General features: G+C 33.7%; 1 long non-coding RNA gene across 15 annotated transcripts in view; it reads right to left on the reverse strand.

The window, feature by feature from the left end:
- LOC144287936 (uncharacterized) overlaps positions 1–24001 on the reverse strand; it is a 276738-nt gene that overhangs the window by 248867 nt on the left and 3870 nt on the right. For all 15 annotated transcript variants that reach the window (XR_013355776.1, XR_013355766.1, XR_013355769.1 and 12 more), the window contains exons 2-3: positions 21237–21347; positions 10619–10769 (exon numbers count right to left, since the gene is read on the reverse strand). This is a non-coding gene — a long non-coding RNA (uncharacterized LOC144287936). The remainder of the gene's footprint in view (positions 1–10618; positions 10770–21236; positions 21348–24001) is intronic.

The raw sequence follows: 24001 nt of genomic DNA on the forward strand, positions 1-24001 counted from the left end.
AGAGGCTCTGTGCTTTATTTGTAGAGAAGAAAATAAGTACTTGGGGTGTGTGTATGTGTTTCTCTCTTCCAGTCATAAATATACTTTCTGTACCACCCTGGATGGTAAATAAGAACACTAGTGAAGGGCAGCCCCAGTGGCTTAGCAGTTTAGCGCTGCCTTCCGCCTGGGGCGTGATCCTGGAGACCTAGGATCAAGTTCCACATCAGGCTGCATGGAGCCTGCTTCTCCCTCTGCCTGTTTCTCTCTCTCTCTCTCATAAATAAATAAGTAAATAAGTAAATAAATACATAAATAAATACATAAATAGGTAAATACATAAATATTTTAAAAAAAGAACACTAGTGAAAATCTGGAACACCATATTCCTTAAAAGAATAATAAAGCAGGGGAGTCATAGTTATATGGTAGTGAGGGATTTAAAGATATGAAGGCAGAATGGTGTGTGGGAGTGTATGTGTGTACATGTGCTTGTGTGCATGTGTGTGTGGGGGGGTGTAGTGCACAGGGCTGAGTGGTGAAGGAGAAGAGAGGAGGAAAAAAAGTGCCAAATTAATTTGAAAAATGTGAGTAAATATTTTCAAAGACCAACATTTCATACAGGGAACTTTTGGTTAATGAGTTTCCACTTCAAATACAGAATAAGGCTATTAATTAGCTGTTCATTTGAATAAAGGAAATAAGGATAACTTAAGAAGTGGAAGTCCAGTAGTAAGAGCCTCTTAAAAAGTATCAAGATGCTAAAAGTATCAGACAGCAAATTTAACTATACTTCTAATACTAATTAAATATATTAACAAGTTAATAGGAGGTAGACGTAGAGTATCATTTAAAAGTAGTTTTTAGAAAATGAGAAGACTAAGATACACATTTTTTTGAGCTCAGATAAAAGTAACCTACATTTAAAAACTATCAAAAAAGATTTTAACTCTAAAAACAAGACTGTTTAGTGTGCTCTTTCTTAGAATTTAAGCCCAGTAATTATTTATTTTAATATCCTACTCATCCTTAATGATCATGCATGTTTTACTAAGAATTTCAGGTTTAATATAAATCAATTGCTTATTGCAAGTGTACAGCATTCATTACCTATCTTTGGTAGTTCTACTGTATTTTTAAGTATATTTAAAATTTTATATTCATGACTGATGCTTCTGAATAGGACAATTTACTCTCAATAAGGAAATGATTTTAGCAGAACTTATTACTAAGATGGATAACAACTGAGTTGGCACAAACTTCAGAGTAACTACCCAGCATGAAATAGTGTAATACATGAATTAGCAATTGAGGTGTAATGCCAATAATGAGGACTTCTGAATTTCAGGGATTCTTGAATTTGGAAATCTGTTTGGTTATTCCTCACAGAAGAGCTGCAGTATTTGTTGGTATGCTGCATAAATTAAGTTTTCTGTGTTAGGAAAATGATTTGTAGCTTTTGAAAGTAAAGTTAACAATTTGAAAAGCAAAATAATATACAAGTTATAAGAATGTAAATTTTAGTAGCTTTAAAGTGGAATTTCAAAGTTTTCTTATGCTTTTAAAATGTTCTAAAGGGACTAATATGTAACTCTGGTATTATTTTCCTATTACTGTTCAATATAAATGCATTTTTTTGCATAGTTGCTAGAGTTTTTATTAATTAACCAGAGTAAGCTTTCACATCTTAGTACCCTTTAACAGCAACTAAGGACTTAAGAATTTGACTCTGATATACGTTGATTACTGATCCTTTTTTCTTTGGCAGGAAAACTGCAGAAATTTCAGTCAATTGTGTTGGCACTAACAACTACATGGCACTTAATTATCAATTTAAGATGATATTTAATCAAAATAAATTTCAAGTATTAAACTATCCCTAACACACATTTACAAATTAACTTTTAATTCAATTTAATATATTTTACATAAAACATAATGTAGCAATATACTTTGGAAACACACTGATCATCGGATACATGTCTTATGAAATAGCATGAAAAAGAAGCAAATGTTTATTATGATTAAATTATATATATTTTCTATACATATTTTAATAGAACTTTTTATACATACTAGTTTCTAAATTGTCTTCAATAGGAAGTGGTTCTATTTCTAATTCAGCAAAGGGAAATATTCTGGGACCGACATCAATTTGTGTCAGGATACCCCTCCTTGCTTAAGATCCTTTACACTTAAGATTTTAGTGTTTTTGTTGCTTAGTTTCCTATAACTATATATTTGCTCAACATTTATTCTTCATTTATTAAAAATATTTCTTATCCCCTTCTACTCACTCATGTCCATCACAAACACATCCTCTCCTCTCCATTGCCATGGGTAATGGTAAGTATACTTCCATTGTTAAACTTATATAATCAGAAGCAAGTAGAGAAATAAAATCATCAAAATGATGATAGGGACTTTTCTACCACCTTCCCCTCAGAGAACACCAATTCTCACAATTGCCCAGGGATAAGAGAGCTTCTGTGGAGGTCCATGAGTCAAGAAGTTCTACCACAAAGTTGGAGCAAAAGAATCTGAAATCGGATATACTACAGAGAATAGGAGAGAGTTTCATGTTACTTGCACCATCCCTGCCCAAATGTGGCACAGCTCAGTGCCAAGACTGACCAATTCAGCCCATAATTTCTCCCACAGGGGAAACTAAAAGTATGTGAGTGAGCAACCAGCTTCTCAAGCTGTGCAAAAAGCTGATGAAGAGGCCCACTTCTTTCTTATCCCATCTTGAATAAGTCTGCATTCAAGTGCTGCATGACGGGGGAGGGGGGTGGTAAAGTGCTGCATGACTGGGGGGTGGTAAAAAGCTTGGAGTACAGTATCCTGAAATAAGATATATCAAAGGGACACAGATCCTACTTACTGTTTCACAACTACATCAGGAAGCCAGACCATAGGCTACTAGGTATGCCATATCTGACCCCTAATCTGGTCCACAGTCACCCCAGTACTCCACATGCTTTGCCCATACATGCCCTGGCCCCATGGTGAGTTCCATGTGCATATCCTCAACAGCACTGAGAATGGGCCTTTGCAGACAGTTAGTGAGCACAAACAGAAAGCCAACTCAACTCTACAAATTAAAAAACAAACTAGAGACTGTCAGTAACCAATTTGGCTTTGCAGACACACACTCTTAAGAAAGAATAAGAAGTGTGGAGCAGGCATAGCCATAGAAAAGGTTGAAGTCAGAATCTCTGACAAGGCTGATGGAAAGTATATCTTTCCTGAAACCAGTCAGTAAAGTCTGGAGGAGGAAACTATTTCTTCAATGTAAAGACAACAAATGCAAGGGTCAAAAAATATGGTAAAAAAAAATGATGGAAACGTGACATTACAAAAAAAAAAAAAAGATAACTTTCTATTAACTTACACCAAAAAATGGAGATCTGCAATTTGCCTGATAAAGATATCAAAATAGTTGTTTTCAGGAAGCTCAGTAAGCAACAAGAAAAAAACACAAAGATATTTCACTGATACCAAGAAAACAACACATGAACAAACTTGAAAAGTTTAGATAAAAATAATAAATAGAAATTCTAGAGCTAAGAGAGCAATGAATAAAATGTAAACTACAACAGAGAGCATCAAAGAAGATCTAAACAGAAAAAAATAATCCGTGAAGTAGAAGACATATTATTTGAAATTATCTAATCAGAACAAAAATAAAAGAATGAAGAAAGTCTATATGAACTATAGAATATCACAAAAAGAAACAATCTATGCATTATTAAAGCCCCTTAAGAAGAAGAGAAAAAGAAAGGGGCAGAAAACTTATTTAAAGATCTTATGGCTAAGAATTTCCCAAATCTGGGCAAGTTATAGATATGCAGGTTCAGTTTTCTTTATGATACATTATAATAAAACTGTCTAAAATCAAAGACAAAGAGAATCTTAAAATAGCAAGAGAAAAAAAGACTCACATATAGGGGAACCCATACACACACACCCAAGACCATTACCAGCTTTCATAGCAGGAAGCTTGGAGGCCAGGAGAGATACTGTGTTATACAGTATTGAAAGAAAACAGCAGGGATCCCTGGGTAGCGCAGCGGTTTGGCGCCTGCCTTTGGCCCAGGGCGTGATCCTGGAGACCCGGGATCGAGTCCCACGTCAGGCTCCCGGTGCATGGAGCCTGCTTCTCCCTCTGCCTCTCTCTCTCTCCCTCTGTGACTGTCATAAATAAATAAAAAAATATATATATTAAAAAAAAAAAAAAGACTATAGCCCTAAAAAAAAAAAAAAAAAAAAAAAAAATTCGAAAGAAAACAGCAGCCAACAAAGAACACTTAACCCACCGAAGTTATCTTTCAAAAGTAAAGGAGAAATAAAGACTTTCAAATAAAAGTTGAGGGAGTTCATCATCACTAGACCGACCTTACAAGAAACACTGAAAGGAGTTCATCAAACTGAAATAAAAGGGCTGACTGGTAATATAAAAACATACAAAAATATAAAACACACTGGTAAAACTAAGTACATATTGAAATTGAGAATATGCTAATATGGCAAATAAAGGTGTGCTAATAACTCTAGTACAAAGATTAAAGAAAAAAATATTAATAACTACTAGCTATAATAATTTATTAATTATAGGTTTTAAAAAAGAGATAAATTATTATATCAAAGATATAAATGGCTTGGGGGAGGTAAAAGACATAGTTTTTGCATATAATCTTAGTTGTTACAACTTAAAATAGTTTCTTACTGTTACATCCATAAAATGTTTTATGTAAGTCTCATGGTAACTACAAAGCAAAAATCCACTGTAGATACTCAAAAGATAAAGAAATCAAAACCTACTACAACAGAAAATCAGTAATTCATGAAAGAGAGGGGTCCAAGATGAAAATAATGTAAGATTCCTGAACTGATCACCTCCTATGGACATACCTAATCTAATACTACATATAAATAATTTCCCTCTGAAAAAAATATGAAAACCGGATGAACAGCTAGCTCCTCCACAACAAATGACAAAAGAACCACACTGAGATGGGTAGGACAGGAGGACAGGCAGAGACACAGTCTCACAAAAAAAACCTACCCTCAGCATGGCAAGACACAACAGGGAGAGAGATCTCAGTAGCCAGGTACTCTATCCAGAAGAAAGAGAGGTGGTGCTCCACATCGGGCACCCTAGCCCCTGGGATCTGCATCAGAGAGCACCCAGAATGCCTGGCTTAGCAAACCAGAGACTGACATCCAGGAGTCCCAAATTACTAGAGGAAACTGGGTTCCCCTTTAGAAGGTTTGTGTGCAGTCACACTTGCCCTGAGACAGTGAATGAAACAGCAGTTTGAAAAGCACCAAGACTGTATGTAAGGAAGATTCATTTGCTGATCTGGGTACACTGGTAAAGGAATGGGAGATAGCTGAGACACTCTTTGGAAACAGAGGTGCTGGTGGATACCATTGCTGTATTCTCCACATAGCCTGCTAACAAAGGTGGGCAAACCTGAATATGGCACCCTCTTGCTGTTTAGCTGGGATGTGGTAGGACTTGCCAACGCACAAGAGTATGGGCATTTGCAACATTCCCTCACTTTTTGGCTGCAGTAGATGCGCCCAAATAGTTTGCAGAGCTCTCCTGCTTCACAGCTAAAGTTTGTGAGCAAGTGAGCAGTTAAGACACTTTCCCTCAATCCCCTAAAGCTTAAAGCCTATGCACTCTCTAGCTGTACTGCTGAAGAGACTCACTTCAGAAGTAAAGACTCACACAAACTGAAAGTAAAGGGATGGAAAAAGATATTTCATGAAAATGGAAACTAAAAGTAAGGTGTAGCTATACTCGTATCAGTTAAAACAGATTTCAAGACAGACTATAATAAAGACAAGGGGGTAACTACAAAATGATAAAGGAGCCAATCTAGCCAGAAGATAAAACATTTACAAACATATATGCACCTAACAAAAGAGCACCAAAACATATAGAGTTATCAATAGTTCTTAAGGGAGAAATAGACAGGAATACAACATTAGTATGGAATTTTACCACCTCAGTTACATTAATGAATGGATCATCCAGACAGAATATAAATAAGGAAACATTAGCCTGAAATGACACATCATGCCAGATAGGCTTAATAGAAATATGCAAAACATTCCATCCAAAATCAGCAGAATACACATTCTTCTCAAGGGCACATGAAACATTCTCCAAAACAGATTACATGTTAGGTCACAAAAAAAGTCTCAATCAATTCAAAAATACTGAAAATGTATCAAGCATGTTTTCCAATAACAATAGTATGAAACTAGAAATTATTTATAATAAGAAAACTGGAAAAATTACCAATACATAGAAATTAAACATGCTACTGAAAAGAAGCACCTGAGAGAATTTAATATCCAGTTACTATAAAAATGCTCAATAAAGTAGGTATACAGGGAACATACTTCAACACAAAAAAAGGCCATATATGACAACCCTACAACTACTCTCATACTCAACTATCAAAACCTGAAAGCTTCTCCTATAGGATCAGGAATAAGATAAGTAGGGGTGTCTGGGTGTCCCAGTCAGTTATGTGTCTGCCTCTTGATTTTGGCTCAGGTCATGACCTCAGGGTTGTGAGACTAAGCCCCATGTTGGGCTCCACACTGGTTGTGAAGCCTACTTAAGATTCTCTCTGCCTCCCTCTCATCTGCCCCTCAACCCCTCTCCCCTCTCCTTCTCTAAAAAAAGAAAACAAAAAGGAAAAATGAGTGGGAAATATCAGAAAGGGAGACAGAACATGAAAGACTCCCAACTCTGGGAAACGAACTGGGGGGGGGGGTGCAAGGGGAGGTAGGCAGGGGGTGGAGGTGACTGGGTGATGGGCACTGAGGTGGGCACTTGACGGGATGAGCACTGGGTGTTATTCTATATGTTGGCAAATTGAACACCAATAAAAAATAAATTTATAAAAAAAATAAAAGGAGTAAGACAAGTATGCCCATACCCACTTTTATTCAACACAGAATTGAAAATCCTAGCCAGACCAATTGGGCAAGTAAAAGAAATAAAAGGCACCCAAACTGGAAAAAAAGTTAAACTGTCACTATTAGCCAATAACATATTACATACAGAAAACCCTAAAGACTCCAGAAGGAAAAAAAAAATCTGTTAGAATAAGTGAATTCTGTTAGTTGCAGGAAACAAAATTAATATACAAAAATCTGTTACATTTCTACACACTAATAATAAACTATCAGGGAAATCAAGAAAACGATCCATTTATATTTGCATCGAAAAAATTATAAAACACCTAGGAATTAATTTAATCAAGCAGGTGAAACACATGTACTCTGAAAACTCTAAGACACTGATGAAAGAAACTGGAGAAGACACAAATATATGGAAACAATTTCATGTTCATGGAATGTTTAATATTGTTAGAATGTACATACTGTCCAAAGTAATCTACTTTGTAATCTAGTAAATTAAATCTAGATTTAATGTAATCCCTATTAAAATTCCAATGGCATTGTTCACAAAACTAGAATCAATATTTCTAAAATTTGTATGGAACTACAAAAGACCTCGAGTAGCCAAAACAGTCTTAAAAAGAACAAAGCCAGAGTTATTACGCTTCCTCATTTCAAACCATATTACAAAGCTATAGCAATCAAAACAATATAATACTGGCTTAAAAACAGGTACATAGATCAAGAGAACACAACAGAGAGCCCAGAAATAAACCTGCACATATATGATCAATTAATCTATGACAAAGGAGACAAGTTCATACAACCGAGAAAGGACAATCTCTTCAATAAATAGTGTTGGGAAAACTAGACAGCTATATGCAAAATAATGAACCTGGACCATTATCTTACACCATATGCAAAAATGAATTTAAAAAAGGTTAAAGACTTCAATGTAAGACCTGAAATCATAAAACTCCTCTAAGAATACATAGATGATAATCTCCTTGACCTTGGTCCAAGTGATGTACTTTTAAATTTGATTCCAAAAGCAAGGTAACAAGCTAAAATAAGTAAATGGTACTACATAAAACTAAAAAGCTTCTTCACAGTGGAAGAAACCATCAACAAACACTGACAATTATATGCCAACAAATTAGCCAACCCAGAAAAAATGGATAAACTCTTAAAAACATACAATCTACTGAGAGTGAATCATAAAAACTAATTATGAGTAAGGATGTTAAAGCAGTAATCAAAAACATTATATTAATTACAATGCATATAACTTTTGTTAGCAGGGACATAAAAGAATATTGATTTTGCATATCTTCTAGCATTTTAATTATGTAAGAAATAGCAAAACAAATATTTAATCAGACCACAAAGGGTGTCAAAGGTAAAATGTCAATCTTAAACACATTGTAATCAAGGCATGACCGTTTGAAAAATAGAATTCCACATAAGTCGATCATTACTCTTTTATATTTAATTAGTTAATATATAGATCATATAGTGTATATTATGTATTAATACCTATCTGTATAAATGCATAATAGTAATCTTCTAATTTTTCATGATATATGAAAATTACTGCAAATCTAGTAATAGTTCTTAAGGCAATTAAATGTCTTGCCATTCTTTTATGCCATTTTCTAAACTACCAACAGGAAATAAAAACATTTTTAATTGTATCATGATAGAATATGAATTCCACTGTATGCTGAAGAACAAATCCAAGCTAATACTTGTAAATATTCCTTAAAGAACCAAAATTAAAATTAGATTTAAAAACCCTATGGGTTCAGTACAAAATTTACTTAAAAACACATACACTAAAATGGTAGTTCTCAAACTCTACAATGCCTAAGAATCACAGGGAAACTTGTTAAGAGAATTTCTTGACTCACCCCCAGATAATTCAGATTGTGTATGTCAAGGTGGGGGCCATAAACCTGAGTTTATAATATAATTATAGGCAATATTGATGCTGCTAGCCCTAGAAACATTATTTGGAAACCACTGTTTTAAAACACCAAGCACTCTTTGAAGATTTTGAGCAGATGTCAGGAGAGAAAATGGTGTTTAAAAAGATAAATGGATAGGGATCCCTGGGTGGCACAGCGGTTTGGCGCCTGCCTTTGGCCCAGGGCCCGATCCTGGAGACCCGGGATCGAATCCCATGTCGGGCTCCCGGTGCATGGAGCCTGCTTCTCCCTCTGCCTGTGTCTCTGCCTCTCTCTCTCTCTCTCTCTCTCTCTCTCTTCTGTGACTATCATAAATAAATAAAAATTAAAAAAAAAAGATAAATGGATATTTATGGCTATTTTCCTTTAGAATTAATAACAAAATGAAAAACTTATCGTTAGTGTACTTGTAAAAACAGAAGACTCAAAAAAAAAAAAAAAGAAGACTAATTCAAACTCAGGAAAGAATGAATTAATCATGCCTAGATTTTAACATTAGCTCTACACATTAGTCTGTCAAGTTACTAAAATTTCTTGGACTCAGTCTCTCTGCAATGTGCCTCTATTAAAATATAAAATATTGTGAAGAAGAGCAAATAACTCTTTGGGAAATTGCCTTAACTAAAGCTAATCCTTGATATGTGCCTTGGCATGGATATTATTTTATAAAAGAACATTTTAATGAACTAATGTCTGCCTCAAAAAGCCATTGTTGAGCTTTATTTATTCACGAATCATACAGGATTATGTTAAAGAATTAGAGTTCATGCTTTATTCTCTAATTTTCATTAATGTTTAAGTTGGAAGACTTTTGCCAATATGCTTACCTCTCTGTATTTAGCCATTCAATATATCACCATACAGAAATAAAATGACACCAAAATCATTTATCCTAAGAGACTCTGATGTTAAATAGAAGTATTTCTGAAAGTTTTAGATGTCTAATTAACTATTTATATTCATTTGACACTAGGATTAAAGTCTTTGGGGGGATGTAGGTGGGAAGAATGATCAAGTCTCTGGATTCATAATTTATTAACTATCAAATGCCTCTCTCAATTTTACTCTATTCCCTCCATTTTCAATATAATTTAAAATAACACATTAACCGCTTCTTCTAAATGAGAAAGAGGTATTATTAGTCTGAACTCATCTTATTAACCCATTATCTTTTGATATATTTTAATCACAAGTGATAGGATGTATGGGACCAAGTTGGACGAATCCTAAGAATAATTCTATAGAAAAATTCTGGAACTGGTTTCATTCAAGATAAAAACACACACAAAAAGGAGGCTAGTCCTACATAAAAAGACATTTCTGCCTACATATTCCTTTAATATGGGATGTATGATATGACTGAAGCTGCAGCAGTCCTCTTGTAAACATGAGACAACAAGCTTCCTTTCTCTGGAAGCTTTTCACATTTTGTAATGTGAAATAATGGACTGTATTGAGGGAGTGAGTTGCTGTTCATCCAATAAACTGCTATTTTCTCCCAAAGTTTTACAACTAGTAAAGAATACTAAAATACACTAGTATTTTAGCAGCTACGTTCAACATTTTTTAAAGCAAAAGTGCTGATTTACTGAGCTAAACTCGTCTCATGAAAATATGATATATGCATAAAGGATATTTAAGATAAATGGAAGAGCATTTCACTATATTACATATATTTTAAGATATAAATCTGGGACAATCAAATAAATGACTTTTCCTTATTTGAACAGGTTACTACTCACATATAAAAATGATTATTTAGGGACACCTGGATGTCCCTAAATAGTAGTTGAACATCTGCCTTTGGCTGAGGATGTGATCCTGGGTCCTGGGATAGAGTGCCTCTGCCTATGTCTCTGCCCTCTCTCTGTGTCTCTCATGAATAAATAAAATCTAAAAAAATAAAAAATAAATAAAAATGATTAGTTTGGAAAATAAAAAATTTATAAATCAAATGTAGAACAAAATTTGCCACCTCTGTTAAAACTGTTGTCTCTTTATTACTACTGAAAAATAGGTATCTTATGCACATATTAATATATTCATGTGAATAAGTCCAGATACACACATGGAGAAAGAAGTCCCATTTTTTCTTAATTTAAAGAAATTTTAAGAAATTTAAAATTTCTTAATCTTATAAAAAACACTATTTCACTTTTACCACAATTGTAAATGCCCTTTTTCAAACATAAAAATTATGCATGTGCCATTAACAAAGGCACGCACACTTGCAACTGGTAGATAATTAAGTTCCAGACATCTCATGCACAGCATAGTGGTTATAGTCAATAGTACTATATTATAAACTTCAAACTTGCTAAGAGTACATCTTAAATGTTCTCATCACACACACAAAAAGGAATAGTAATCATGTGATATGATAGAGGTTACAGGTAACACTAGTGCGGTAATCATACTGCATTATATAAATGTGTCAAATCAACATGCTCTCCACCTTAAGAATGGTTTTACATTTTTAAAATGGCTGATAAAAAGAAAAAGTATTCCCTAGCATGTGGATATTATATGAAATTAAAATTTCAGCACCCATAAATAATATTTTTCGAACATAAGATCTTTTTTTATTGTGGCAAGAACACCTATATTTTAACACAATAAAATATACAGAATGTTGTACACAGATCTGTAAATCTTATTTATCTTGATTAACTGAAACTTTCTACCCACTTTTTATAGTAACTTCTCATTTTTGTCTCCTCCCAGGCATCATTCTACTCTCTGTTTCTAAGTTTGACTATTTTAGAAACACCATCTGAGTGGAATCATACAGTACTTGTCCTTTGATAACTGGATTATTCTCTGTAGAGTAACATCCTCCAGATTCATCTATGTTGTTGAAAATGTTATGATTTCCTTATTTTTCATAGCTAAGCAGATTATTTCATTGTGTGTATGTATTTGCATGTGTCACATTTTCTGTACCTATTAAGACATACATAACTTGTTTCCCTATATTGGCTGTTGTGAAAAAGGCTGCAATGAACTCAGCAGTGCAGATATATCTTCTCGATCCTGGTTTTAATTCCTTTGGATATATACTTCCCAATGGAATTACTAAATCACATTGTAGTTCTATTTTTAATTTTTTCAGGAACTTCCATATGGTTTTCCACAGCAGCTGCACCATTTCACATTCTCGTCAATAGTAGATAGGGTTCCAATTTCTTCATATCCTCAATAACACTCATCACTTCTGTTGTTTTGATAATAACCATTCTAATAGGTGTAAGATGATTATCTCAATTGTGCTTTTGATTTGCATTTCCCTTAAAATTAGTAATGTTAAGCTTTTTTTTTTTTCCATATACCTGCTACTATTCATATGTTATTCTTTGGAAAAATGTCTATTCAAGTTCTTTGCCCATGTTTTTTTTTTTTTTTTATTTAAAATTTTTATTTATTTATGATAGTCACAGAGAGAGAGAGAGAGAAAGAGAGGCAGAGACATAGGCAGAGGGAGAAGCAAGCTCCAAGCACCGGGAGCCCGATGTGGGATTTGATCCCGGGTCTCCAGGATCGCGCCCTGGGCCAAAGGCAGGCGCTAAACCGCTGCGCCACCCAGGGATCCCCTCTTTGCCCATGTTTTAAACAGGTTATTTGCCTATCTGCCTTTAGTTGAAGGACTTCCCTATATATTTTGGACAATTAACCCCTTTATCAGATATATGGTTTGAAAGATTTTCTCCCATTCCATAGGTTGCCCTTCCATAGGATGTTTCCTTTTCTTTTTTTTTTTTTTTTTTTTTTTAAATTTATTTATCATAGTCACAGAGAGAGAGAGAGAGAGGCAGAGACACAGGCAGAGGGAGAAGCAGGCTCCATGCACCAGGAGCCCGATGTGGGATTCGATCCCAGGTCTCCAGGATCGCGCCCTGGGCCAAAGGCAGGCGCCAAACCGCTGCGCCACCCAGGGATCCCCGGATGTTTCCTTTTCTGAGAAGCTTTTTACTTTTATGTAGACTCACTGCCCATTTTTGCTTTTGTTATCTTTGATTTTGGTGTTTTATCAAAAATATCTCTATGAAGATCAATATCATAAAGTTTTTGCCTATCCTATGCTTTCCTTTAGGGGTTTCAATTTCAGGTCTAATAATTAAGCCTTTCATCCATTTACATGATTTTTGTGTATAGGGTTAGATAAGGATCCAATCTCATTCTGTTGCAAATGAGTACCCAGTTTCCCCAACATCATGTGTTGAAGAAACTATCCTTTCTCCATTGTGTATTTGGCAACTTTATTGAAGAGCAATTGATTATATAGTCATGCTTTATTTTGAGGATCTCTATTCTATTCCACGGTCTATGTTTTTATGCCAGCATCACACTGTCATAATAACTATAGTTTGAGATCACATAGCTTGAAGAGCAGAAAATATTTATTAGTTGTCCCTAGAAAGGAAAAGTTTACCCACCCTGAACTACGCAAAAATGTGACTTCAGGAGATATCCGGCCTCATCATAATCCCCAAGAGAATTCTACTATGTGAATTATGACACAAAGTCATTGTATCTAGGAAACAGTGGTTGGCACTGCTATAACATTTTGGACTGGTCATTGACCATGGAGGCCATGACCCATGGAGGTTGCTAGAGAGTCTAATCTCTCAAGCATCTCTGACTAATATTCCCAATATCATCCTCCAAACAAGGGTGCAGATGTGAGCTACTAACAGCTAACAGCTGCTACTGCCAGACAATTAGTGTCCTGGATTGGTAAATGGCATTTGGGCAGTGCAACAACAGCATCTATTATAGATAGCAACATTAGTGTCTTACATATACTGAAATGTTTTACCTGCAAACCATGTGTCTGAATATCCAGAATATGTAATCTTCATCCTTAAAACTCAAGAACTAATAAATGTAGTGTTATAGCATTCTTAGGAATTTATCTAGCAGCATCAATTACTATTAGACGTATTCATGCACTTTAAGCCAACAGTCTTCTTTATCCATATACCAGAATATATTTACAAGTTAATGGGATCGCTGGGTGGCTCAGCGGTTTAGAGCCTGCCTTTGGCCCAGGGCGTGATCCTGGATTCCTGGGATCGATTCCTGCATCGGGCTCGCTGCCTTGAGCCTGCTTCTTCTCCCTCTGCCTGTGCCTCTGCCTTTCTCTCTCTGTGTCTCTCATGAGTGAATAAATAAAATCTTTTTCTAAGAAAAGAATATATAAGTTTAATAAAACATTTTAATGAAATTTACAAAGAGTTTATGACTGAAAACTTGATGACTTGTTCATAACCAAATAAAATAAGCATAGAAAAATTGTAAAAATGCTTAGCAAAAAAAAAATATTGTAAAGTATTAGCAAGAACTGTCTTTCAGTGATAAGAAACAGTATTTGCTTGCCACATTTTTTATCTGAGTATGTTGTTTCTATGAACAAATAAGATAAATATCATAATATATATTTACATATACATTTATAAATGTTTATATGTAAATAAATTTTATATGTATAAAGGACAAAGTCATGGAGTATATGAGCTATACAAATAATGGAGTTTTTTAAACTTTTTATTATGGAAACATTTATATATAAAAATAGCACAGTATAATAAATACCTGTACACGTCACTTAGATTTAACAGTTGCTGACATTATGTCATAATTCCTCTTTTATTACTGCTGAAGTACATTAAAGATATCACATTTCACTTCTAAATACTTCACTATTCATCTCTAAAACATAGTATTTCCTAAGATAACAAAATATCATAAAACTTCAAACAAAATGATTAATTTGTAGATTTCACCAATTACCTTTTTTTTTCAATTTAAAAAAATTGTGGTAAAATACAAAAACATAAAATGTATCATCTGAAGCATTTTTAAGGGTATAACTCAGTGGTATTAGGTAGATTCATAGAGTAGTACAACCATTGCCACCATCCATCTCCAAAATTATTTTAATCTCAAAATATGAAAATCTATACCCATTAAACAATGAATGACTCCCTATTCAGCCCTTCTCCTCAGCCTCTGGCAACCATCATTCTACTTTCTTTCTATGATTTTGATTACTCTAAGTATGTCATATAAGGTATATGTCTTTTTGTGATTCTGCTTATTTCACTTAGCAGAATGTCCTCAAGATTCCTCCATGTTGTAGTGTCCTACTTCTAAAGCCTGAATAACATTCCATTATTTGCATACACCACAGTTTGCTTATCTATTCATTTACTACAGATACTTCACTTGTTTCAACTCTTTAACTTAATTAATAGCCTGCTGTAAACATGAAAATGCAGATATCTCTGACACCCTCCTTTCAATTTTTTAGTATAGACCCAGAAGTGAGATTACTTAATCATTTGGAAAATCTGTTTTTAATTTTTTGAGGAACCATCATGTTTTGCACAGCAACTATATCATTTTAGATTTTCATCAATAGTGCACAAGAGTTCAAATTTCTCTAAATCCTTGCCAACTCTTATTTTCTATTTTTCATATTAGTAATCCTAAAGGGTGTGAAGTGCTATCTCATTACAGTCTTCATTATCTATTCCCTAATAATTAGTAATGTTCAACATCTTTTCCTGTGGTTATTGTGTATTTCCATATCTTCTTTGGAGAAATTTAGAGTCAAACACTTTGTCCATTTTTTAATGCAGGTGTTTGTTTTTTTTGTTGTTGAGTTTTAAGAGTTTCTATATATTCTGGATAGTAATATCAGATGTATGATTTGCAAATAATCTCTCCCATTCTGTAGGTCACCTTTTGCTCAGTTGATAGTATTGGTTTTAAATTTTCAGTAAGTACAATTTGTAATGATTTTTTTTTCTTTTGTTGCCTTTGCCTTTGGTGTCAGATCCAAGAAACTGTTGCTAAATCCAATACTGTGAAACTTTCCCCCTATGTTTTCTTCTAAGAGTTTTATAGTTTAGGTCCTACACATAGGGCTTTGAATCCATTTTAAGTTAATTTTTGTATGTGGCTTTAAGTAAGCATCTAACCTCCTTCTACATATGAATGTCCACTTTTCCTCAGCATCATTTGTAGAAGAGACTGCCCTTCTCCACTGAACTATCTAGATACCCTTGTCAAAAATCATTTGGCCATATGTGCAAGGGTTAATTCTGGGTCCCAAACCACATTGTTTTGACTATCATGACTTTCTTTTTAAAGATTTTATTTATTTATTCATAAGAGACACAGTGAGAGAGACAGAGACATAGGCAGAGGGAGAAGCAGGCTCCCTGTGGGGATCCTGATGTGGGACTTGGTCCCAGGAACCCAGGATCACAACATAAGCCAAAGACAGATGCTCAACCACTGAGCCACTCAGGTGCTCCTTGATTACCATAGCTTTGTATTAAATTTTAAAATAAGAAAGTGTAAGCCTTCACTCTTTTCTTGACTTTATAGAAATTTGTCCATTTCATCAAGATCACCCAATTTGTCGCCACACAATTATTGAGAATAATCTCTTATAATATTTTTTCTTTATTTCTGTAGAATTGGTAGTAATGTCTCCATGTTCATTTCTGATCTTAGTAATATAAGTGTTCTTTTTTCTTCCGTAGTCAATCTAGGTAAATCAATTTTGTCGATATTTTTTAAGAACTAGTTTTTGGTTTTGTTTATTTTCTCTATTACTTTTTCTATGTAGTCTGCTCTAAGCTTTATTATGTCTTTCTTTTTTCTAGCTTTGTGATTAGTTTGTTCCTCTTCCTTTAGTTCTGCAAGTTATCAAGATAGATTGTTGATTTAACACCTTTTTAATGTGAGCTTTTATAGCTGTAAATGTCCTCTTTGGCACTGCTTTTACTATGTCCCATAAGTTTTGGGATGCTGTGTTCTCATTTTCATTTGTATTTATTTATTTTCTAATTTCCCTAGTGATTTTTTTCTTGAGCCCATTAACTTTCTAAGAATATGTTGTTTAATTTCCTCAAATTTGTGTATTTTCCAGTTTTTTGTCTGTTATTGACTCTACCTTCATCCTATTATGGTCAGATATGATACTTTGTATGACATCTTTTTAGACCTGAGACTTAATTTATGGCCAAAATATGTTTATATCCTATAAAACATCCCATATGTAGTTGAGAAAAATGTGTATTGTGTTGCTGCTGTTTATGCAGTATCTTGTATATGTCTATCAGATCTAGTTGTTTTACTATGCTATTCGTCAAGTCCTCTATTACCTTACTTGTCTTTTACCTGGTTGTTCTAGTCATGGATAGTACTGAAGTTTCCAAATATTATAACTGATATTTTTGTCTATTTTCTCCATTTCTATCTCTTTTTGCTGAATATATTCTTAATGTCTGTTGTTAGGCACATAAATGTTTATAACTTTTACAACTGCTTGATGTATTCACCATTTTATTAACATAGAATATCCTTTTTTGTCTCTTATAAAATTTCTTGATACAAAGTCTATCTGTATGATATTAATATAGTCATTTCTGCTCTTTATTATTTGCACCTATCTGTATGATATTAATATAGTCATTCCTGCTCTCTTTATTATTTGCACTAATATGTTTTTCCAACCATTCTCTTTCCATTCATTTCTATCTTTGGATCTTAGTATATGTGCTGCTGAATTGAACACTGTGTCTTTGGATTTAAAGTGAGTATCCTATAGACAGCATAAAGTTGAATTATGGTTCTTTTTGCTTTTTAAATATATTCTGCCAATCTGTATTTTGATTGGGAGCTTAAACCATTTTTATTAAAGTACAGATAAGGACGGGCTTATTCCTGTCATTTGCTGTTTGTTTTCTATTTGTCTGACAGGATTTTGTTCCTCACTTTTTGAATTACTGTCTTCTGTTTAGTTGATTTTTTTTTAATGAACTGTTTAAATTCCCTTCTCATTTCCTTTTGTGTATATTCTATAGCTTTCTGTGTCTGTGTTACACTGTGAATGACATTTAATATCCTACAGTATAACATTTTAATTTTTATTTATATCATAACATACAAAAACTCAGCTCCTTTTATGTAACTGTTCCAATTTCAGTTGTCACAAAATTATATATTCATACACTGTCCAGTAACACAAGCTAATAATTTTTAAAAGCTAGTCTTTTATGTAGAAAACCAAATGTGGAATTACAAACCAACGTTGCAATACTAATCTTAAAATTGCCCATGTATTTACTTTAACTGCCATCTATATATCTTCTTATTGCTCTGATTTACCACCTAATGCCCTTTCATTTAAATTTGCAAGCCTCCCTTTAGTATTTCTGTAGAGGACGTCTGGTGATAATAGACTTCCTCTGCTTTTGTTTACTGGGAAAGTCTTAATTTCTTCCTCTATTTTGAAGAACAATTTCTTGGACATAGGATTCTTGGTTGATTTTATTTTCTTTTAACACACTAAAGGTATCAAGCCCACTATTTTAGCCCTCCACATTTTCTGATGAGAAATCTGTTCATCTTACTGAGGATTCCTTGTATGGGATGAATCACTTCTCTCTTGATGCTTTCAAGATAGCCTCTTTGTTAGGCTTTTGATACTGATTTTAATGTGATTTTAATGTATTTTGGTGTCGATCTCTTTGAGTTTATCATACTTGGAAGTCTGTAGAGCTTTTTAGATATTTACATTCATATATTTCATCAAATATAGAAAATTGCTGTTTCTTCAAATATTCCCTCTACTCTTTCTTCTCTTTCTATTCTTCTCTAAGACTCTCACACTATATATATATGCTGATCCATTTGATAAACTCTACTCACTTTTTTCATTTTCCGATTCCTCAGAATCAAGAATTTCAGTTGTGCCATCTTTGTGTTCCTCATTCTTTCTTCTCCCTCATTCTTCTCCTCAATCTTACATGAGCCCGTGAATCCCTATAGTGATTTTTGCATTTTAATTATTGTACTTTCCACACCCAGAATTTCGTTTTCATGTGTTTTTAGGTTTTTTCTTTGATATTTCTGTTTTTGTCATACATTGTTTTCTTGATATTCTCCAGCTCTTCCTTGATCTTTAAGCATCTTTAAGACAATTGTTTTATGATCTGTCTAGTAGTTCTGCCATCAAGTTTTTCTTACATAGAATTTCTGTTGATTTTTTTTCCTTTAATGGTACACACTACCTTGTTTCTTTATGTCTTACAATTCTTTTAACTGTAGACTAGGGCAGCCCGGGTGGTTTAGCAGTGCCTTCAGCCCCGGGGCATGATCCTGGAAACTAGGGATTGAGTCCCCAGTCCGGCTCTCTGCATGGAGCGTGCTTCTCTCTCTGCCTGTGTCTCTGCCTCTCTTTCTCTCTGTGTCTCTCATGTATAAATGAATAAAATCTTTCAAAAAACAAAACAAAACAAAACAAAAACTGTGGACTAGATATTTGATTCAATTAATATAGTAAATCAGGAAATCAGATTCTTTCCCTCCCCCAGGGTTTCCTACTTTTTGTTTCATTTTTAATGTAGGCTGTCTCTGTGCTAAGGATCAGTTTAAAGTGTCTTTTCAGAGATAGCACCTTTTCCTGAACTTGCCCTGCTGACTTTCTAATTTCTTCTGGATATGCAGTTGCTTTTGAAAGTCCTAGTCTTCCAAGTCTGGCTCCCAAAAGGGAAAGAAGAGAAAAAAGAAGGTAAAAATGGTGTTGGTTCTTTTAAATCCCCTAGGTGTTACCTTTAGCTGGAGGGGGAAGGGCTTATAAGAATAAGGGGAAATGAGGTAACAATTGCCCCCTGCCTATTTGTCTACCCGCCTGAGATCCTAAGTGGCCTAACAGCAACCAGAACACTGATCCCCACTATTTAGAGAATAGGGTCCTTAACACTTACCTTGGCCCTCACTATCTGTGAAAAGCTGCTTCAGGGACAAACACGCAGCTGCCTGCCACAGGGCTGGAGGATGAGGTATGGCTGGCTACTGCTAAACTAAGAGCTGAAACTGAAAATTTGCCACAGTTTATTATCCAAGCCTTCCCCTGGAAGTTACAAGCTGACAATAGACTTCAGAGTTCCAAATCTGACATTTGCATCAGAGAGATTCTGCCAGTATAATGGTTGTATGGGTGAAAAGTCATATTCCTGGTGCTCCCCATTCCATCATCTTCCCAGTATCCAATAATAGGAGATTTTTTAATGTAAAAGTAGAATTACTATGAATCCTCTCCAGGAGGTAAATTGCTATATAATGTAACAATCCATTCAAGGGAATATATAAGTCAATCATACAAAAATTCCCTTAGATCTATAGCAATTATCTTGAAAAATTTCAATTTCAAATATAAACACCTTATTTGTGTTTATTAACATTAACGTTATTTGCTTTATAAGCTATACACATAGAAAAAATAGAAATTTTTAGAAAACACTTTTGCATACTAACTACACTAAATCAGAGTAACTTTACCATTAACTCAATAAACTTATATACAACACTGTTGTTCTAATTTTTTATTTTGCACATATTTTTCAAATGTCTATCAAACATATATAGAGCGAATTTAAATTCTATTTTTTTAAAAATTGAATGTCAACTAAAGATACAAGATATAATACTTTATATATAAACCCTAAAATCATTCAGATATAAAGTTTTTCAATGTAAAAATACTATTCATTAGAGACATTTTATGTTGCCAGTCATTTGCAATCATAAAACTATATATCCCTCATTACATTTATTTTTTAATGTATTTCTTAAAATATTTGAGTGAACTGAGTGATATGTCCTAGGCCAAATGATATCCCATCCCAGTTCTGTAAATTCTTTCTCCATTTCTCTAATAAATTGCTCTATACAAGGACTGTGCAGTTGTAGAGAGCTTAGTGTATTAGATATTTGCACTTGCAGTTGATATGCTGTTATAAGACAAGGTCTCTAGAGAGAAGCCAACTTTTGGCAATTTGCAAAATCTCTATAGAAAATTTTCAGTTCATTTAATTTTTTTTTCATAGACTAGAAAGCCAAATTAGTCAGTGATTATATCCATGAGTAATCAAATTTTAATAAAATCAACAAAATAAACATCTGGTCTATTTTAAATATTATAATACTATTGCTTTTTAAGTTCAACGTAATTTATTTCTCTTTTCTAAAAATATAAATCTACATGAAAATCTAAAAATATTTGAGAAGTTTAATTTTCTCTTTACCATCCCATAATTTTTCTCTTTCATTCTTGGAAATGTGAAATAGGAGTAGCTTAAAATATCATATAGTCTACCTCTTTGTCTCCTAAATTATTCAAGAATACAAATATCAATTCAGCAAACAAGAATATGTTTCTCCAGGTTAGTATATGGGAAAAGGAGTTAGTAGAAAAACAAATTTTAAAAGTGTACATATTTTGGTAAATACCTGAGGAAAATACTGTGTTTTACCCACTTCATACTACCATAGTCTGCTAACCTGATTGATGTTATGACTGCAAAATGAATATTTAATTTTCTTCTACTTTGGACTGTACTTTTATGTTTTTCTTGCCCAGGCTGAATGATTTCATTTCAGTGTGAAGCTGACCTAAAATAATAATGCATTATTAGAAAGTTTAAGAAGATAACAAATGGCAAAGCTTTTGTCACAGTTAAAATCTCATTCATTCTTTCTTTTCATTCATTTAATAAGCACTCACTCATTTAGCAGTATACTAACATTTGTAACTAACAATAGTAATGGAACGTAGGTCTTTTCCTCCAGAAAAATATAGTACACTTTAATGGTAGTTGGGTACATAAATGTATTCAAATAACTAAGTTTACTCAATTATCCAAGGGGCTATCATAAAAGTTTGCATAGTGCCCATTTGAAGCTAGTAGCAACAAGCAGTCAATTCTATCTGTAAGAATAGTTTTGCTGTTTTATGACAATGCATTTATTCAGTGCATGTGTGTGTACTGAACATTTATAATTCAAAGAAAGCACAAACATAAATAAGCCATATGAAGATAGAATTCTTCAAGGGGGTACTACATGCTATCATAACAGAGCTTTTCAGATTCTGACAACATAGGCAAAAAAAGTAGCTGTCAGTTTCCATACTGGATTACTTTTTTAACTTATGCTAAATTAAATGTCAGGGTAAATAGCTAAAGAAAAGATGAATAGATATGCTTTTTAATCAAAATGATAATAGAATTTTAATGTATCTCCCCATTGAACTGTTTTATCCTTTCGTCTATAAAGTAGTATTTTTTCTTGTATGCTACCTGTGATCTCCTCCATCATGATTACTTTGCCTATCTGACTCAATTTGATATTTCTCTAATCCTTAATTTATCACATTGTCTCAATCTACTTAATACCTCTTTTTCCTTGTGATTTCTGCCTTAGCTTGACATTTTCTAAAACCCACGGGCAGAAATATGTTAAATTCAACACTTATAAATAATTCCATCAATACTGTAAACAAATGAGAGCCACAGTGGCTATATTTCTATCAGAAAAAAAATCATTTTAAGACAAAAACTGCCACAAGAGACAAAGAATATTATATAATGATAAAAAGGTCAATTCACCAGGAAGATGAAACATCTTATAAATATATATGCACCCAATATCAAAGCACCTGAATGTATATAAAGCAGACAATACTAGAAACGAAAAGACAGAGAGAAAGCCACACAGTAACAGTAGAAGACTTCTATACACTATTTTCAATAATGCACAGAATATCCAGATAGAAAGTCAGTAAGAACACAGTGGATTTGTACAACACTACAGATCAAATGGACTTAACAGACATACTCAAAACATTCTACCCAATGGCAGGGGCATATACATTCCTTTCAACCACACAGAACATTCTTCAGTACAGATCATATGTTAGATTAAAAATGAATTCTTAACAAATTTACAAAGATTGAAATCACAGCAAGAATCTATTCGCAATCTCCATCATATGAGGCTAGATATCAATAGCAGAAGAAAAACCTGAAAATTCAAAATACATGAATATTAAACTACACACTCTTGAATAACCAAATGAGAAATCATAAAAGAAATTAGAAAATATCTCAAGACAAAAGAAAAGAAAACATTACATATCCAAATGTATGGGATGCAGTAAAAGCAATACTAATAAGAAAGTTTATAGTGATAAATTTCTACATTAAAAAAACACTCAGGGCAGCCCAGGTGGCTCAGCAGTTTAGTGCCGCCTTCAGCCCAGGGTGTGATCCTGGAGACCCCAGATCGAGTCCCACATTGGGCTTCCTGCATGGAGCCTGTTTCTCCGCCTCTCTCTCTCTCTCTCTCAGTGTCTCTCATGAATAAATAAATAAAATCTTAAAAAAAAAACAAAACACTCAAATAAACAACCTAACTTTACACCTCAGGGAATGAGAAGAAAAACAAATTAAGCCAAAAGTTAACAGAAGTAAGGAAATAATAAATATTAGAGCAGACATAAACAAAACAGAGAACAAAAAAGTAGAAAAAAAATCAAGTGTACAAAGTCAATTAAAAAAAAAACAAAAAACAAAAAAACAGGGCAGCCCAGGTGGCTCAGCGATTTAGTGCCACCTTCAGCCCAGGGTGTGATCCTGGAGACCCCAGATCAAACCCCATGTCAGGCTCCCTGCATGGAGCCTGCTTCTCCCTCTGCCTGTGTCTCTGCCTCATTCTCTCTCTCTCTCTGTGACTATCACAAATAAATAAAAATTAAAAAAAAATAAAATAAAAAAAATAAAATCTTAAAAAATAAAAAAAAACAAACTTTTGACCCAATCGAGAAAAAAAAAAAAAACAGTGAAAACTCAAATGATATTGGAAATAAGAGACATTACAACTGATGCCATAGAAATAAAAAAAAAAGGATCATAAAAGAATACTATAAATAACTGTATACCAACAAACTGAATAACAGTGGAAATGCATAAGTTCCCAGAAACACACAACCTACCATTTTTGAATTGTGAAAAATCTAAAAACCAATAAACATTTAAATGAAGAATTAATGCCAATCCGTCTAAAAATTGGCCAAAAATCTTAAGAGAAAGGTATACTATCAAACTCATTTTGTGAGGACAGATTTATCTCAATACCAAATTCAATAAAGATACTACAGGAAAAAAAAAAGAGAGAGAGAGAGAGAAAGGCAGACAAGAAAAACAAAGGCCAACATCCCAAATAAGCATAAATGCAAAAATCCTCAACAATATGTTAGCAGGGATCCC

The sequence above is a fragment of the Canis aureus genome, chromosome 17 (assembly GCF_053574225.1).
Source record: "Canis aureus isolate CA01 chromosome 17, VMU_Caureus_v.1.0, whole genome shotgun sequence".
In the NCBI taxonomy this organism is placed as follows: domain Eukaryota; kingdom Metazoa; phylum Chordata; class Mammalia; order Carnivora; family Canidae; genus Canis; species Canis aureus.